Genomic DNA, 14,458 nt, shown 5'->3' with positions numbered 1-14,458 from the left:
AGTCCCCATTGATAGTCTGGCTCTGGTCTATAGGGGGAGGAGAGTCCCTACACCTCCCACAGCGCTTGTGCACCTGCTTTGATCCCTTCAATGGAGAGGGGGCACCTCTTGGAGTACTGCCCGGGTTACAACTAAATTAGGAAAAACTTTTACTCAGGAAGGGCGGTGAAGCCCTGGAACAGGTTATCCAGAGAGGTGGTGGCAGCTCCATCCTTGGAGGTATTTAAGACCCAGGTAGACAAACCCCCGACTGGGATGATGTAGTTGGGGCTGGTCCTGCTTGGAGCAGGGGGTTGGACTGGATGCGACCCCTGAGCTCCCTTCAACCCTCATTTTCTGATCCATCTCCCATCCATCCTCATGGCTACATCCAGCTTCTAGTTATAAATCTCCAATCCCTTTTTGAACGCCCTCAAGTCCCTAAATGCCCTGTAGCAGTCAGTATGCAGACGAGAACAAGAACAAGGATAGGTTCTTTTAGTATCTAGTAAGAAAAGAGGTCGATAGACAACAGAGGCAAGGAGAAAATATTTTAAACCCAGCATTCATTTTCTCCCCAAGAGTCCAAAAAGAGCTGGCTGCAGAGATCTCTTGCCTCCCTTTATGTGCATTTTTAAATACAGCTAATGATCTTGGGGAAATGCCACGAGACGGGAAGGGCGCCAGCACGCCAAGAGGCACGCTGATTAGCTCCAGAGCAATCTCAGGTGAAACGAGGGGGAAACCGAGGGAAGCGTCAAGCAGCAAGGGCCTCCAAGCCGTGAACAGCAACGACGCCAGCCACCGGGGCTTTATGGAAAACAGGTGGCGTCAAACAAACCTGATTTCCTTCTTGCTGGAAGTGCTGAGCTTGGCTCCGAAGGGGAACTGTGAAGATGTCATGGGCTTTGGTAACTTAAGAAAGATGCTAATTATACTAATCCAAACCACAGACGCTGCTCGAGAGTCGGGATTCGGCATCCTGCTGTCACGCTGACCTTTCTGAAGAGCTCTTGCACGTAGCACGGCACCAGCTGGCCTTCCAGAAGGGCTCAGCCCCCATCCTGGCCCGGAGATTTTCAAACCCACAAAGCGCCCCGTAGCACCCGCTGTGCTCCTGGCGGGAGCGATCTGTCCACGGGCTCCGCTCACCACCACCGTGGGCATCAAACGCCCGTCCAACGTTACACGCAACGCGCTTACGAACACCGCGCAGCATTTCCAGCAAGCTGGTTGCATGCGAGCCCGCGGCACCTTGCGCCTGTATGAAGACCAGGGCACTAACGACCAGCATGCCCGGGCTGCAGCAAGCCCTTCGCTTTCAAACGCTGCCGAAACCGGCAGGCCGCAGCGGGCAGGGCTCGGGTCCCATCCGGGTCTAGTGGACACGGACTTCAAGTCTTTCCCGCTGGCTTCGGCCGGCGTCCACCGCTACAGTGCACGGTGGTCGGAGGCAAAACATTCATGGAAAGCCGGGCTTTCGTTTTTCACGAAAAGGCCTGATTTCTGTTACAGGGGGAAAAAATATTTAAAAATTTCCCACGGCTGGAAACGGGGCATCTTTGGTTTGCAAATGAAACATCCGAGTGTTTTGCCATGACGCCCTGAAAGAGCTCCCGCTCTTTCTACGGACCAGGTGCCACCTCTGCCCGATGCCGCACAGACGCGTCTCCACCAAGGGCGCGGACCCTGGAGCATCATGGGAGCAGGAAGCATGGCCGAGACCAGGAGCACGCGGCTCCCACACCACAGGCCCCATTTCACAATCAAAATCTTTCCATCCTCCGAAACCCTGAAAACTTTAAGCAAGGATGGAAAACAAAAAAAATTCCCTTTCCCCAAATTTCGAAATGGAAACATCGTTTGAACTGTTTTAAGTATTTGCAACTGCTCCCTTTCCAGGCAGAGGTGACTTGTCCGGGAGCATCTGGATTCGATTTCCCGCTGCCTCTGCGACCTCCGAAACAGCCGCGGGCCGGGGTTGGCAGGAGCTCGGCTCCCGCGGAGGCGCTGAAATAAGGACGAGGGAGTTTGCACTCCCAGTGACGTGGCCCACCTCTCTCACGGGACGCCCACAGCACACGTGGCACAGTGGGGCCTCTGGGTCCGTGACACGTTAGCGGTGCACGTCCCGGGGGCAGTTTTGCTCCCACTGGTTTCTAGGGGCACCGGATCGAGCCCGCAGACTGCGCCCATCGAGCGCACGCAGAGGGCCCAGCTGGTCGTCGTGCCTTCGAGCCTGCACGTGGAAACGCCCCAACGAACGGGCAATTTGGGGTACGTTACAGCGCCCCAAATCTAACCCCACGTCTCACTGCTCCATAATCGCTTGTGCAGGAAGAGCGAGTTGAGGCTGCAGAGAAATCTCTTTGCACCACGATGCAAAAGCCACATCTGGTCTGGACCGTTGTACTTCATCTGCTTCTTGAAGGAAACCACGTGAGGCCACGGCGTTTAACGCGGGGGGAAATGACTGATCTCTCAGGGTCCACCGTGAGCACCTTCAGGGTGCCTGGCTTTCCAGGAGCAGGTCACTCAGACTTACTGGAAATCTGGGCTCTTTACTGCATCTCAAAAATCAGCGCTTGCCCTGCAGAATCACAGCCCAAGGACACCTCGATTGGGGCGGGGGCACGTCTACTCAGGCCTGAGGGTTAGGTGCTCAGCCCTAATTACCTGCTTTCGCGGGCCCAGAAAGCCACATCTCCTCGCTCTGCCTTTGGCGCACGGAGCACGAGAGAGACGTAAAAACACTTCCAGGGCTGCCACGGGGGATCGGCACAGCCCGCATCCCGCGGCCGCGGCAGCTCGGCTCGCCAGCGGGACAGCACCGAAGTCCGGGAGCCACTGGTGGGAACCCGGCAGGAAACACTGGAGGCCGCAGCCACGAGGCCAGAGGACAGGCCCGGAGGGAGCCCCCGCAGCCCAGCTCCCCCCCAGGGTCACTTGCACGTGCAAAGACTACAGTTTGCCCCGCTGTCTGCCTCGCCCCGGGGCTCCCTTGTCTCTGCCTCGCCTCGCGCTCCCAGAGAAACCAGACCCCTTTGCTCTGACTTGGAGGTCAGCCTTCCTCCCGCGAAGCTGCCCCGGCGGGGCGACCGCACGGCCTGCTTCCGCCCCGGCTCGGCCGAGCCTGGAGCCGAGCAGGGGACGCAGGGGAGAGATGTGGGGAGCAGAGGCTGGAGGTTGTCCCATCCTGGCACTGAGGTCACGGCCCCTCGAGGAGCTCAGGCTGCGTCACTTTGCACAGCTTTCCAGAGAGACCTGGACACACTGGGGGACTGGACCGAAAGAAATCTCACGAGTGTCGATAAAGACGAGTGCGAAGTCCTGCACTCCGGAGGCCTCGAAAGCTGGGTCTCTGCTCCGCATCCCCCGGTCACATCATGCAAACCGGGGAGAGCGCAGCACCAGAAATGCACCCAGCACCAACCAGACTTCCAGACATACTGCCCTCTTCCAGTCGTGCCCCGCCGGTCGTGGCCAGCACCGCTGCGAGTGCTTGCGCCGGTCCCGCGCCAGCGGGCAAACGCCAGGTCCACAGACACGCGCCCCTTGGACACGCCAGAGGGCCAGGGACAGGGAAGGACGATCCGCCCCTCGCTCCCCCCACGATCCGCCTGGTGCCAGGGGGATTTCCACTGCTGGGTCCCCCGGAGCCGCAGGGACGAGTCCATCATGGCAGCACCCAGCCCACCGGCTCCAGACAGAAAACCCCTCTCAGCGACGGCTGCGGTAGCAGCTTCAGTCTACACAGGGGAGACGACGGAGGGCGAGAGGGGAAACCGAGATCGGAGTGACTTGCCCAAGGGCACATGGCAGCTCAGTGGCAGAGGCAGGCAAGGGCTCTTGCAGCTGAGCATCCCGACCGTACAGCTGCAGGAAAGCGAGGCCCGCGGCCCGGATGAGGGTTAAGGATTCGGCCCAGCTCCGGCGTGCAACGGTTCGGTGCAACTCTTAGCCGAGGGGCAGCCCACGGGTAGCCGGACCTGCCGGTCGTCCCAGAGAGTCCAGCCTCTCGGGCGCCCTTCCCAGGGGTCAGCTCACGGCTCCGCGGCAGCAGTGCAACGGGAGACGGAAACCCGAGGACCTGCAAGCACCAGGGAGGCCTCCTGCCTAATGCCGCGGGAAGGCCCTGGGGATCGCCGTGCAGGCCGCCACCGAGGCCAGCCCCCGGCTGCCCCGCGCGCAGCTTGCAGGGGGCTCCTGGCCTGCTCGACTCGGCCGGCCTCGGGGAAGGGCTTCGCGGGGGTGGAAGCCCCCACCTTAGCCCAGCCCCACCGCCCCGGCTCCGGCAGCCGGGCGACATCATTCCCGGGGCCGGGCGAGCTCGTGGCCGCGCGGCTCTGACTCGCCGCCAGCCACTTTTCTGCTGCCGTTTTGATAATGATAAATCACCTGCTGGGCTCTGACTAATTGCTCCAGCAGGGAGGGGGGGACGGCGTTCAGGTTTCCCTGCAGCTCCTTTCCGCTGGATTTCTCTCCCTTCGCGCCGCGTTTGACCCTGTCTTCCACCCGCCCGAACATCCCTCGGCTTGGCGTCGCCCCGAGGGCACGAGGCGGCCGCAGAGGATTTGGGGGCGCCAGCAGTGTCGGGGCGACGGGCTCAGACGGACACCGTGGGCAGGAGCCCCCACTGCCGCCACCGGCACAGCAAGATGCAGATGCGAGCGAGAACCGAACGCACCGAAGCAGAGGCCCCGGCTCGAGCGAACGCGGGTTTAAGACGAGAGAGGAGCTGCCGCGTTGGCCCTCCGGCCCGCCCGAGCCCGGTCCTCCGCTCGGCGCACGGAGCGGGCACCCCTTCCCCGCGCTGCCACCTGGTACGCGGAGCCTGGGCAACCGCGGCCATCCCGGACGGAGCGGGGGCACGCCGCGTGGGAAGGCGTCCACGCTCGTGGCTCTCCTCCCCCTCGCACGTGCCCGAGCGCCGCCAGGGCTCCTGCCCGTGCCGCGCGAGGCCCAGGAGCCCCCAGCCCCAGGCCAGGCTGGCACTGGGCTTGCCGGTCACCGAAGGTATCCAGCTGTGGACGGACTGGGCCCTGCGTGCAAATAAAGGACCAGTCCCGGCAGGGTCAGGAGCCGCCTGCAAAATTGGACAGTCTCTGTGGTCTTTCATCTGTCCTCCCACGAGCAATATCTTGCTATTCGGGGCATGCATCGTCCACGTTGCGGTCAGGAGACAATCCCGGCTGGGTTCGGCCTAATCAAGGGTGGACTTTCGGGGGGTTTCACAGCCCAGGAATAACTTAACTGGTTGGCTCTGACTGGCTGGAGATCAAGACGACGAGAACGAGCACGGATCGCAGCACCTAGGAGGCACGATCACGGGCTACGACCTCAAGGGAGCGGGTCCGAAAACCTGCCGGCAGATGAGCTGTAACTAATGTCAGCGCTGCTCGCCCGCCAGCCCCCCAGGGAGACCCCAGGCCGGACAGCGCGACCTCACAGGCTGGCGCTGGAGAGCGGTGGCAAGCAGCGCGCGCCAGATGGAGAACGGAGAGCCAGGGCGGGAGGGAGACGCGGCCGCAGCCGGCTCCGCAGCCACGTCCTGAGGACGAACATCTGCTCTGTGCGGGCTTCGCACCGGCTTAGTGGCGGAGCAGCGAGCCCAAGCCGAGAGCAGCCTGCAGCGCAGCCCCTAGTGCAATGAAGGCCGGGGAAAGGGGCTCACAGCCCGTGCCCACAGCTATGGGCAGGAGCTTGAACCACTTCCAGCGCCCATGGCTCAGACCCTAGACCTGCGCCGTGCACTGGTGTGAATGCCGGCATGGGGGGGTCTGGCGGTGGAGGAGACGGCTGGTCTCCCAGCGTGCGGGGGGGAGGTGGCGATGACTCGTCAGCAGCTGTTAACGAGGCCAGAGATGACCTAAATAAGTGACATGAGACAGCTATGCATTGACCCCTCGGGCCTGGCACCGGGCACCCTGCTCTACCCAGCAATGACTCCGGTATAGGCCAGCCCTCCCTGCGCCGCCACGGCACAGCTGGAAGTTTGCATTTCTGCCTCCGGCGCCGGATGCCGAAGGGCTGGGAGCAGGCACCCCCGCTCCGCCAAAGGCACACGAGGAGACAGCAAGACGAGCTCCCCCACGACGGTCCCAGAGAGTCCAGCGGAGGGCAGTGAAATGGCCGGGGTGATGGAGCTGGGGCTGGTCCTGCTTGGAGCAGGGGGTTGGGCTGGATGCGACTCCTGAGGTCCCTTCCACCCTCGTTTTCTGTGAATGCTTCTAGCGTGCAGCGGGTATCCCGTAGCCAGGCCTCCTGTATGGGACAAAGCCTGCAAAACTCCCTGGCAGTCCTCTGGCATTACACGCCCTTGGCCTTGATTTTCTCTGAACTTTCAATGCAAATACGATCGGCAACATGACTGCTATAAGCAGCCATCCTGACGACACCAGCGTAATCTGGGCCCCCTCGCTCAAAAACCACGACTCGTGGTGAGATTCGGATGAAGATCATGAACATTTAAACATTTGTCTTTGCGAGGGTCACATTTTCTGAGCAAGAATCACGGACAATGAGGGTGGGCAGGGAGCTCAGGAGGTCACATCTGGTCCAACCCCTGCTCCAAGCAGGACCAGCCCCAACTGTATGAGGGGCTAGAAACCTTTCTGTTTCCCCAGTGATCTATAAGGTCCCTTCCAGCCCCTAACAGCTATGAAACGATGAAATCACTTGACATCACGTGCCGTTCAGACAAATCCCAAATTCCATGAGACTTGCACTAAAATGGCCAGGACGCTCAGAAAAAGCAATTAATGTTGGGCCCAGACCCTCCCAAAACGGAGAAGCCACCCGGCATCAGAGAGGTGGGGCTGATTGCTACGCCGAGGAGAGCTGGGCGAGACCCTCCAAGGGTTCACTGGGGCTGTCCAAGGCCATCGCCTTCTGTTCCCGTTCGTGCTGGTATCTTGGGTTCAAACCAGGCCCAGTCAGGCTCAATGGGAGCTGCCAGATCCACACTACCAGCCTCAAAACACAGCTTGGACCCAGAGCCAGGGACTGGACCGGGACAACCCTAATACATCTGAAGGACTGCTGTAGGGGGCATGTTTGGAAAGGACAGTCCCCCCAGGTACTTGACCCATTGTGGCCAGGAGCATGTCACAGCCCCTGCTGAAAACACCTCTCACCGGCTGGTGCCTCAGTCCTGCTTTTCAATTTGCAAATCCAGAGGCTGCAAGGCTGAAGCTTTGTTGCCCCAGCAAGGATGAGGGGACATCTTTCATTAATACCCCTGGGGCATTACTACCTCTGCTCCATGCCTATATGGGGACTTCAGTCCAGCCCTTAGCGGTCCCTTTGGCTGAACAGGGCCTAGGGTTCAAGTTGGTGCCCAAACGTGATGCTACCAAGCATGCTGGGCCATGCTGGACATGGAAACTTTGCCTGGTTTTTATGGGGACATCACCCTCTCACGAGCCACCACATTAAGGCCAGAGTGCTCTACCCACCCCTTGACAAACTCTCCCGTTACCCCCACAATCCCCCCCCTTGAATCCTGGGACCGTTGCACCCCGCCGCAGCAGGGAGGGATGTTTGACACCGACCCTCTCAGTGCTCCTCTTGCCCATGCCTCTCCCAGCCACGACTCGAACTCGCTGTGGGTAGGCAACCGCCCACCCCTGGAGGGGACCTCGCGTCGCCCCGATGACACGGTTGGCGATGGCCCATCACATCAAAGCTTGCGCAGCTCAGCTAGCATCGGGGCGATGAGCGGCTGCCCCAGGACCAACGCTCCCTCCTGGGGCGGGGGGCTGGAAGATGCTGCCTTCCGGAGGGGAGAGGCAGCGTTTCCGCACCTTTACCCCTCTCTCCACCTCTCCATCCAAGCCTGCAGAAGGATTATAGATCCAGAGGGCACCTTGAGGATCATCCGGGTCAGAAGACCCGCATCTCTCATGCTGCAGATGCCACCAGTGAGGCACAGACCGAGGGACTTGGAGCTCCCCTCCTGCCACCGGAGAGGAACGAGGGGCACCATCCATCAGCACGCCTCGGATGGGATGGTCTGGGCAGACCCCTCGCCCTGCCCTCCCTGACCTGTGGTGGGCACCGCTGCAACCAGGGCTGCTTGAGCCAACCCCGACTGCTCAGCTTGCACGTCGAGGGGGACGGCGAGTGCCTCCACCTAGCTGCCCACCACTGATCTGACCACGTCCATCCGTCTCCATCCCTCCAGGAAGGGTCTTCTCCAGCCCTAAAGCCCTGCAAGATGCGGCCGTGCCCTGCCCAGCTGCCCGACCCTCCCCAAGAGCGACTCTGGCAGGTGGAAATGCAACCGTCCCTTCTGAGGCCCCCGGGCACCGAGCTGTGACCTTTGCAATGCGGGGAACTCCCTGGCCTCGGCCCATCGCAAGAAAAGCCGTCGGCGGCCTCCGGCCCTGCAAAGAACCCGGCCTAGTTGTGGCTCGGGGGCCGAGACCCCGTCGGCAGCGTTTCGCTGGGGAGACGCCTGGCCAATGGGTCAAAGCAGCCTGAAGACAGACAGCACGCGGGGGGGCCCGGCTCAGCCCCGTGCACGGATGTGAGGCATCAGGCAGTGCGGTGCGGCGCTTGGGTCAAGACCGAGCTGTATGCGGGGCAGTGCTCAATGGGCACAGGCAGAGGGGAGCACTGAGGCTGGCCTGGCAGGGGGTCTGGAGGAGCAGGGCGCGCGACTGCGGCAGGGAGAGAAGTCAGGGTGGAAGGGGCTGGGGAGGCAGGAGAGCAAGAAAGAGCAGGGGGCTCGAGGGACTTCACGTGCCTCCCGGAGCACGGGGGTGAGCTGCACACCTTGCCCCTTGCCGGTGGGGCTGGGACCACTTCCCCACAGCACACGGGCCCCGCACTGCGGCCGGCTGCAGGAGACTCCTGCAAGCTGAAGAGGGAAAAGGCCTCAGCTTTCGGAGCAGCAAATTACTGGGCACGGGGAACGACCGTGAAACGCAGCAACACGGACGCGGCTTTGCCGCAGCTGTGTCTGCACAGATCCCTGCCGCCTGGCCCTGGGCCTGTCGGGCCGGCTTGCAGCAGGCTGCGCCACGCAGCCCTGCGGTGCGGCCGTCGGAGCGGGGCGCGGGGAGGCGCCGCCAGGGCCAGCCCGGAGGCCGAGAGCCTGACTCACCAGCTGGCACGGAGGCAAGTCCTCCTCCGGCCTCAGGCGAGCCGGCTGGGACGGGAGGGCCTCGCTGGAAGCCAGCTGCCCTCGTCGGAGGAAACGCGCCCGGCTGCTACGGACAGGGCAGAAAGCGTCATCGGGGCTGCTCCAGCCTCCACTCTGCCAGGCAGGGCTTTGCAAAGGCAGGCGGCAGCTCCAGCGTCACCTTCCGGCAGGGCCTGACCGTCCCAAGGGGAGCAGGCGTGCATGGGGGTCTCTCACTTGCACACTGCTGGCAGAGGACGGCGCGGCGCTCCTGCACTCTGGCTGCGGGGGGGAGCAATCGGGGTGGGCAATCAGCCCCGAGATACCCCGAGCGTGGCAGCTCTAGGTCTCAAAATAAGGGAACGCCGGGGGTCATCAGAGGACCCAAATTATCCCAGCCCCTTAACGAGCACGGGGCGGCACGTCCATGCCCGCTTACCGGAGCGGGGGCTGGCTGAGCTTCAGCGCGACGTGCCTAGAGCATAGCCAACTGCGCCGCACAGCCCGGGCGTCCCCCCCGCCGCTCGTCTCCGTCCGCGCGAAGACGCTCGACCACGAGGAAGGGGCGCCAGGCAGAGGCCGCTGGGAAGGAGTTGGCACTGGGGCCCTCCATCCGCGGGTGCTTCGTTCCAGTGTTCGGTTTCAGAGTCGAAAGGGGCTTTGCAAGAAGAGGCCGGAGGGAGAGACTTCCAGGGCTGCTGGTTGTAGAACTAGAGAAAGCCCCCCGGGGCCGGGGGCACCTCTTCTCTGGGGCTCTTGCAGAGCACCGCAGTCCCGGCGCCTGGTGCGAACAGGAGACCAACCCCACAGGAGAGGCAATCAAACCCATCCCAGAGCTCACAGGACGCGCAACTCCAGGCAGGATCCGTCCCGCTCATCCCCTATGTTCATCCCATCCTTACTGAGATCACCCTAACCCTAAGCCTCGCTCCGGACCCACCGGGTTTTGCACCGGGCAAAGGCCAACACTGGAAGCGAATTCACGGGGGGAGGCCGCGCTCTTCCCCGGGCTGCGACATCTCCGCGCGAACAAGGCCGCGGCGTGCGCGCAACCCCCGCCGGACCGAAGACTCCCAGGCTGCCGTCCTCGTCCACCTCTCCCGGCCCCCGTGGACAAATGAAACATTTCTAGAAAAGTAAATGAATGTTATGGAAATAAGCTGCAGCCTGGCTTCCTCTTATTATCTGCTTATTAGTCTGTGCCCCCAGGCTGAAGCTCTTCGCAACGCAGGGGGGGAAACGCGCCCGTTCCTTTGGAACATCATGTCTGAAGATTTTTTCCCCCCTCTTTTTAAACCCGAAAAGAAAAAGTAGCAAACAAAGAGGAGGGGAAGAGGGTGGGAGGGGAAAACCCTTCTGCCCTCCTGGAACGGAGAAGTCCATTTGCCCCCCGAGTTTGTCTGCTGGCCGTGCCCCTCTGGGGGGGTCGGGTTTGGAAATGTCTCCGTCAATCCGACTGATCGATCAGGCTGTTTTCTTAAACCCTCTTTTCATTTTTTGCTGCCGCGTCTCGTTGCCAGAGGGGGGAGAGAAACAGCATGAGCAAATGTTTAATGATCCGCAAAAAAATCCCAAAGCCTTGATGCTTAAGTGGAAACCAGGCAAGGCTTAGGCCTTGTCCACATGGCAATATTGATGGCAGCGGTGTGGCTGAGGTCCCTTCGCGCCTGAGTGACCAGTCTGCTTCCAAGCCTGAGCGATTATTGCACGGTCCGATCACCGTGCGCACAGGGAGCTATTTTAGAAGAGCTTATTCCAGTCAATTTACCCCGTGCAGGCAGCGCAAGGGCACAGCACAGATGAGCAGCGTTTCTATCCCTCGGTCGATATAGCCATCCCTCAGCAGAGTCATTAGTGACTTGACCCTCGCGAAGGGGTTGCAGAGTGCCGCTGCCTTCATTTAACAGGCAGGGAAGCAAGGTGTGAGGAGACTTTGTCTACCCAGCAAATGGCCCAGCCTAGCGCACAAGGGCACGGTGCTGCCACTTCCCGCCTGGCGCCGCCACGGGCGCTAGGCCACGGGTGGCGGTGCTCTGCAGGTGTGCGGTCGCATCACACCCGTGCTCACATCCCCCAAGGATTCGTAGACGTGAGGGGTTGCCAGGGACCTCAGAGATCATCAGGTCCAGCCCCCTGCTCGCGGCAGGAAAGACGACCCATGCCCCCGGCCTCCCAACCGTTTCCATTGCCCTCAGCTGGACTCTCCCGTTTGTCCACATCCTTTCCGCCGTGGGGGCCCACAGCTGGACCCAGGACTCCAGATGTGGCCTCCCCAGTGCCGAACAGAGGGGAACGATCGCTGCCCTCGATCTGCCGGCACCGCTCCTGCCCGTGCAGCCCCGGATGCAGGCCGCCTTCTCGGCTACCCGGGCGCACCGCTGGCTCCTGCCCGGCTTCTCATCCCCCGTGATAGGCAGCTCGGGGTGCTCTCCGCTGCCCAGACACGGCGGCACAGAGCCGCGTGCATCTGAGATGGGCCCTGGCCATTCAAACGCCCTCCTTCCCCAGCAGGAGAGTCGAGAAAGAAAACCTAACATCATTGCACTGCACAGCCAAGCGGCAGGAGCCTCTCCCAGAGGGCTGTGACCCTGCGCTCAAGCGTGGAGCGAGGACGCTGGGGAGGAAGACACACTTGATGGGACGCTGGGTCTGCTGGGCAGCCCCTCAGCGGAAGCCCAGATCCTGTTCCCACCCGGAGGCATCTCGCTGCACGTGCTGGTGACACACAGGGCTTTGCCCTCCAGCTCTGCTGCTTTGATGATTTCAGCTTCCCCCAGCCCCTGAGAATTAGTCATCGATTTCCAGACCAGAAGAAACCATTTAAACGTCCAGTCCCACCTTCTCCATACCACAGGCCAAAAAAATATCCCCCAGCTCCTCCTGCACGGAGCCCAAGGACCTCGACTAAAGCACATCCTGCAGAAAGCCCCCCGGGTTTCATGCGATGGAGGCTCCCCCCTGCCCCGGGGAGCAAAACCCCCTCCCGTGAAAAGCTGGTGCCCCCTTGCTTGCTTATAGCCATTGCTTCTGGTCACGGCCTTCTCTGCTAGGTCGAACGCGCTGTCAAACCCTGTGACGGTACGTGTGCACGGCCAGACGACTGCCTCTCTATCTTCCCATTCGCTGGCAGCCAAGCCCTGCGCAAAGCCTGCGTGATCCTGGGCCCGGCTCTCAGAGCTCAGCCCAGGCGAGGGGGGGAGCAGGAGCTCTTCAGGGCGCTGCAGGACAGGCCGCGGCTTAGGAGAAGGTGCCCAAAGACGGGACGAACAGCCCGGGGGGGTTGCACCTCCTATCGATCTCCTCCAAAAACCCACTGCGGGCAGAAGGATGCGGGCAGCACAATTACCCCCAACACAGACCAGTGGTCTCAGCCCAGAGGCCAAGCCAAGAAAGCTCCAGGTCCTCCACCGCGCACGGAGCAGGAGACGTCCCGACCACCGCCAGACCGGCAGGGGTCCGGGAAAGCTCATCTTTGCACCTACCTCCTTGAAAGCGAGACCGAGCCAATTAGGAGCGGTTGAAATAGCTTAAACGGCAATAATTGAGTCATTTTGCTGGGATGGGAGCGTCGAACATGAGCAAGATCTTGTGTCCTCCTCAGCCTCCTAAGAGGCAGAGCTCCCCCACAGAAGAAAAGGCAGAATCGCCCATCTGGGGGCATTTAAAACCAGAACTTTGCCTGTATCCATCGGGCGGGACATTTACCTTCCAGATAGGACTGCAGTGGGGCCGGAGACCTGAGCTGTTGAGGGGACAATAGCACCCGAGTAAAAGAGGAAGGAGGAGGGTTTTGGACCTGCAACGAGAGTGGCATAGAGGCGCTCGCTCGAGCCGTTTCCAAATGAACTCTTTTTTCGCCCTCCTGATTTTTCTTTTAATGAATGACTGGAAAATCCAGTGGACTCTGTACAGCTACGCTTGCTTTTTCCTGCCTGGATCCCATTACAAAGAAAAATAAGTCACTCCACCAATTAACATAGAAGCATCTTACGTCAACCCCCAAAACTGGCAGAGGGAAGCGGGTGCGGGGAGGATGTCAGATAAGACGCTAGAACTGCCTTTTCCACTGGTCGGGTTGAGGGAAGACGGGCTTGGGCTGCCCCTCACCCCCCGCCACGTGGAGTAAGGCAATAGCGTGTGGTCCAAACAATACGAGCATCGTCATCATGTCTGGCCCCCGACAGTGGTGTGTTCAGGGCGCTTCTCCTCATGATACCCAGCGAGGGCGGGCAGGACTGCTACCCATCCTACAGGCTGGAAACCAAGTGACCGTGAGACTAAACTTACCCACGGGCCCCAGAGAGCCGGAGGCCAGCTCGCAATGCGGGGAGAGAAGGAGCAGAAGAGCCCAGCCATGTTGGCATTCTGCTCCTACCCCTTCCCAGTGCCAGGCTGGTTCTCCACACCCGTCACTTCTTGCTGGACCTCGTCTCCAGCAGCACCGAAAGCCGTGACATGCCGGACCCAATCCTGTGGCCTTCTCCTGCTAGCCAGAGGTCAGCTTCCAATTGCAATGGGGCCGTCAAGTCTGAACCTCCCAACTCTCTTTTTCCTTGTGGTTCAAACCAGCCTGGCTGGAAGGTGGGTAGAAAAACAGACAGCAAGACATCTGCCCTGGTGTGCAGAAAACCACCCCCTGCTGCTATCCAAATACAAAGGCAAATGGCAACTGCTTGCCTCCAGGGGCCTTTGTACACGCCACGTATTTTGCCCTTTCTTGCACTGCGACTGTGTGACTGTTTGCACGAGCAGGATTTCCAGATGCTTTAAAAGTCTTTCAGCCATCCTGAGATAAAGGCAGGCTCCCATCACACCTGGAGACAGATGGGCGATGCACATAATTTCATCTGACAGGCATCAGGGCACTGGATGGCATTGGTGCCACACCACTCTTCATAACCAGCCCGCTACACTCCAGCTGGTGTAGAGAACAAAATGCTCCTGGCTTTGCTGACTAGATGCCAGCTTCTCCCCCCACAGGGCACCAAGGTCATCCTAATATGCTTCTCTCTTCTCAAGCCAGGCTGGGACTCATTTTTCCCCATGCCACAAAAATGGCAACAATCTCTGGTTGCATCACTCTGGAAAGTGCTGTTTCTATTTTGGCCATTTAAAAAACAAAAATGTAAGACAGAATTAGCTTCCAGTCTGAAACAAAGAAACACTTCACATGGGGAATTGTTCATGTTGCAAAAATATTTAAACCATGTCACCAAAAAAAAAAAAAAAATCCAGGCTCATTTGCTTGGCTGGCTGGTCAGGTTGTTGTTTTATTTGGTTTGTGTTGGTTTTTGGGGGAAAAAAATATTGAAACCACTCTCTTGGGGGGGGGGGGGCAAATTCCCCCTTTTA

This window comes from Crocodylus porosus, unplaced genomic scaffold (genome assembly GCF_001723895.1).
Source record: "Crocodylus porosus isolate Cpor-Errol unplaced genomic scaffold, CroPor_comp1, whole genome shotgun sequence".
NCBI lineage: Eukaryota > Metazoa > Chordata > Crocodylia > Crocodylidae > Crocodylus > Crocodylus porosus.
Note: the sequence above shows the minus strand (reverse complement) of the source record.